The sequence below is a fragment of the Phocoena phocoena genome, chromosome 1, assembly GCF_963924675.1.
Source record: "Phocoena phocoena chromosome 1, mPhoPho1.1, whole genome shotgun sequence".
NCBI classification, from domain to species: Eukaryota; Metazoa; Chordata; class Mammalia; order Artiodactyla; family Phocoenidae; genus Phocoena; species Phocoena phocoena.
In genome coordinates, this window is record NC_089219.1 from 145883438 (window position 1) to 145888447 (window position 5010).

Here is a 5010-nt window from a genome sequence, read left to right on the forward strand (position 1 = left end):
GCCAGAGGTAAGCAGGTGCGGGGCGGGCCAACTGAAAGAGGCAGGGACCCTGCTGAGCTCTAACCACTGCTGTGCTGTAGAGTTATGATTCAGTGCAAACCACTCAACCCTGCTGGATCCCAATTCCTTTATTTCATAGGGCTATTTAATGAGAAGAGAGAACTTGAATTCCTAAGAAGAAATCCCAGAGAATTAACAGAGTTTACTTTTTAAGAAAAGGAGGAAGTATATAGGAAGTCAAGATAGGGGATTCACCTAGAGTCCAGACTTGGAGTCCCTGAATGGATCTAAGGGAGTTTGGGGGTTTAAGGTAACTAAAGACCTACTATCATAGAACCACGAGTGTCCCCAGGGCAGAGTCTTTGGAGCTATGCATTCCGCAGCAACTAATCCAAAGGCTTGTCCCAGAGGCTCGGAGGGCCAGTTAGCTCAAGATGCCATGGGGTCAGAGATTTGATCTTTGTGTTTATGTGACTGTTTCCACATTAGACTGAGCCCTAGTCCCAACCAGCAGAGTCACACATGTGCATTACTGGGGACACACAGAGGACTGGCTGCGAGAGTGTAGCTGGCATCCCCACCTTTGGAAACTAGCTCAAATACACTCTAACTCAAACTACACACCTTGACCCCTAAGGTTTAGAACAGCGTATCTGTAAGTATCTTGCAGGTCATGGTCATTTTGCAGTCATTTTAAAGAACGTGTGAGCAGGGAGAGAAAACAGGGTTCACTCCTGAGGGCCTTAGGCTGAGGCACTAGCCTCGTTGTATTGACCAACTGGATTGACTGTTGATCTCCTTCAGGAAGTAAGTACTCAAAATTCCCTGTCTTTGGGGAAACCATAGAGCTTTTCTTTTTTTACAGGGCCTTTCTCTCTCAGCACCTCTCCCTCTGAGCAGGTCTGGTCATCTAGGCTCCAAGTGAGAACTGTAGAGGAGTGTCAGACACACAAACCAGAGGGCTGGGCCTTTGACGACAGCTCCCAAAATAAGGTGCCAAGCCCTACTTCTCACTTTCCCCTTGTGCCCTATGAGATGCTGGCACTGCCTCTGGAGCCATTACTCAGCAGGCTGAATGTACAGAAATAGGTCAGCTCTTCCCTCTGGCAGGGTCCTGTCCTGGCGTGGTGGGCCCAGGCAGGGCTGTGTGGGGACATCTCTTGGCCTCCCAGTCTCTCTTCCTGTCAGGCAGTAATCCTATTACAAGACGGAGCTTCACTTAACTGTTCCTAGGCCTTTGAAGTGTCTCCTTGCCCCTAGGCTATAGAGTACCAGTTAGCTGGTGAAGGCACTTCCTCACCTCCTCCATCTTTTCAACACATACGCTTTCCATCTTCTTATCCTAATGGAAACATGGCCTGCCCTGCTCTCTGGCCCTCTGCGGAGCAGGCAGCTTCTCTCCCGCACCTGGGTCTCGGGGTCAGGAGAACAGGCTGGCATTCTCTGAGCTGCTGGTATTTCTCCAGGTCATGGCTCCCCAACACCTTGTGGGCAGACCATCTTATCTTACAGGCTGCCCTGTCCATTTGATTGTCTCCTGATCTCCAGCACTCTCTTATCCTCCTCAGTGGCTTAACACCAGCCTCTCAGCTTTCCTGGCCACTTCATCCCAGGCACCTGTTTTTTGATCCTTCTGATACTCTGGCTTCACCATCATTTTGAAAAACTACAAATTTGACCCTAAATTCTGCCAACCTGTCACTCACTGTGATGAACGTAACTTGGGTACGGCATCAAAATGGCCCATGGCATCTCAAATTCTCATAACCCTACTCTGACCACAACCTACTTAACTCTTTCTACCTGTCAAGGTATTTCACTCCTCACCTACTCACCCTTCCCAGAAACTCTTGCTTCCTCCACATCCAGCCTGGACCTCGCGGCCTGCTGCCTCCAGGCTGCTCACGGATCCCGCATTCTTTATTCTTCGCTGGGTCCTTCCTTGTTGACTCCCCATCTCAGGTAATCCCTAACTCAGATTTCTTTGCCTCTGCTCCCAGATTGCTGAGCTATGCTGGAAATTTACAAGCTTTCTGTGGTGTTTGAGCTCTCACAAACCATTCCACTGAGACCATGTGTGTCTTCAAATGAATTTATCTACGAAACAGAAACAGACTGACAGATATGGAGAACAGACTTGAAGTTGCCAAGGGGGAGGGGGGTGGGGGAAGGATGGATAGGGAGCTTGGGATTAGCAAACGCAAACTAATTATATATAGAATGGATAAACAACAATGTCCAACTGTATAGCACAGAGAACTATATTCAGTATCCTGTAATAAACCATAATGGAAAAGAAAATGAAAAAGAATATATACATATACATATATATAACTGAATCACTTTGCTGTACAGCAGAAATTAACACAACATTGTAAATCAACTATACTTCAATAAAAAAAAAGACCATGTGTATCTGACTCTCTTCCCTACTATTTGCTCTTCAAGGTAGGAATTTTGGCCCCTCAGGGCAACTGTAAAAAGTTAAAACTTAGCACTTGCCTGGCACTTGTCTGAGGACTTTATACTTACTAACTCATTGAATTCTCCAATGACAATGCAAGAATTACTGTTATTACTTTTCTCATTTTTTTGATGAGGAAACCGAGGCTCAGAGAGATTAAGTAAATTGCGTAAGGTCACAGAGTTACTAAGGGGTAGAGTTAAGATTAGAATCTCGGTGAGACATTATATTATGTCACATCATAAGATGATCATAAACTCTAGGAAAAGTCTGTTGACTTTCATCAGAGCTCCTTCTGTAGTTCAACAATCTTTTAAATCATCCCTTGTTCACTCTTAATTGGAGGTATATATATTTCAATTCTGATTCTATCATTTTTGGTCAGTTGAGACCAGAGACCAAAGGCATTGCTTCAGGAGTCCTGGTGAGCATCTAGAATCTTGGGGTATTCTTCCATTCTCTTCTGCCTCGTGTCTGACTGAATCAGTGCCCACGTGAGCTTCCCTCAGGACTCCATATACCATAACCCCAGATCCCTCCAACTTTTAGCTGGGCCACAGTGTCCTAGTCTCCATTCTCTAGGGAAGGGAGAAGATACTGCAATTCTCATAGTGGTTATTTAAAGCCATTTCCATGTGATCTGGCTTTGGAGGCCAGGACTTAAAATTCTCCTCCACTACTCACTAGCTTCCGTGGGAGAATGGTTTAAACTCAAAGAGGTTTAGTTTCTTTATCTGTAAAATAGGAATAATAACAATCCCCTTAGTAGGGTTGTACTTATTGAAGCGCCTAGCACAGACTGGGGCACAAACAGGCACATATTAGTTCCTTTCTTTCTCTTCCCCACACCCATTTGTTTCTTCATCCTCTGCAGATGACTCTGAAACTTTCCTTTTTAAAAAATTTTTTAATTTTAATTTTATTTATTTTTGCTTGTGTTGGGTCTTAGTTGTGGCTGGCGGGTTCCTTAGTTGCGGCTTGCTGGCTCCTTTAGCTGTGGAACGTGTGCTCCTTAGTTGCAGCTCGTGGGCTCCGTAGTTGTGGCACATGTGCTCCTTAGTTGCGGCCAGCGGGCTTCTTAGCTATGGCTCACTGGCTCCTTAGTTGCAGCACGTGTGCTCCTTAGTTGTGGCATGCGAACTCTTAGTTATGGCACGCATGTGGGATCTAGTTCCCTGATCAGGGATCGAACCCACATTCACTGCATTGGGAGGCAGATTCTTAACCACTGCGCCACCAGGGAAGTCCTGACATTTTCTTTTTGAGTGAATTTCCTCAGTTTCCCTTATATCTGTATCAGAAATTTCTCATTCAAAGTGCAACTTTCCCAAAAATGAGTTGGCACTTTTAAGGTAAGGGCCTTAATGTTTTTCAGACCCTTTGTCATAGTAATCCCACCTCTAGGAATCATTTATGAAGAAGTAGTGGAAATGTGTATATGTATTCTATATATAAGATTCTATGTTTTTACACACACGCAAACATGTCTGTTGTGGAAATGGGACTTCCCTGGTGGTGCAGTGGTTAAGAATCTGCCTGCCAATGCAGGGGACACTAGCTCGAGCACTGGTCCGGGAAGATCCCACATGCCGTGGAGCAACTAAGCCCATGAGCCACAACTACTGAGCCCGTGTGCCACAACTACTGAAGCCCATGCGCCTAGAGCCTGTGCTCTGCAGCAAGGGAAGCCACTGCAATGAAAAGCCCGCACACCACAACAAAGAGTAGCCTCTGCTTGCCACAACTAGAGAAACCCCACAGCAACGAAGACCCAATGCAGCCAAAAAGTAAATATAAATAAATGAATAAATAAATTTATTAAAACAAACAAAAAAAGATGTTTGTTGTGGAATTATTTACCCTTGGGGGGAAAGATACAAAGCTTCTCTGTATTTTTGCTCATTATTTCTTCCTTCCCTTTTGCTTCTGAGAAACAAGTAACTCTTTTCCTCCCTAGATTCAACGAAAAAGTATTTTGTAAAGTAACTTAAAAAAAATTACAAAACTAACATATGCTTGTAGAAAAATCTAGAAAATAAATCAATCACTTGTGAGTCCACTCTCCAGTGCTGACTACTACTACAGTACCTTTATATTCAAATTCGTTTATACCTGTAAGAACAAAATTAGATATTATACCTATTATTTGGTAATATATTATTTCCTATCTTTTTTCTATCATTACAATAACATCTTTCCTAACACTCATATCTTAATTTATCTAACCAACATCCAATGATTGTTGGAAAATCTATTTTATTTTTTTAAACTTTAAAAAAATTGAGGTATAGTCGATGTACAATATTATATAAGTTTCAGGTTTACAACATAGTGAATCACAATTTTGAAAGTTATACTGTTTATAGTTATTATAAAATATTGGCTATTGTCCTGAGTTATTCAATATATATTTGAGCTAATTTATTTTATATATAGTAGTTTATACCTCTTAATTCTCTATGCCTCTCCTGCCCCACCCGCTTCTCTCTTCCCACTGGTAACCACTAGTTTGCTCTCTGAGTCTATTTCTTTTTTGTTATATTCAC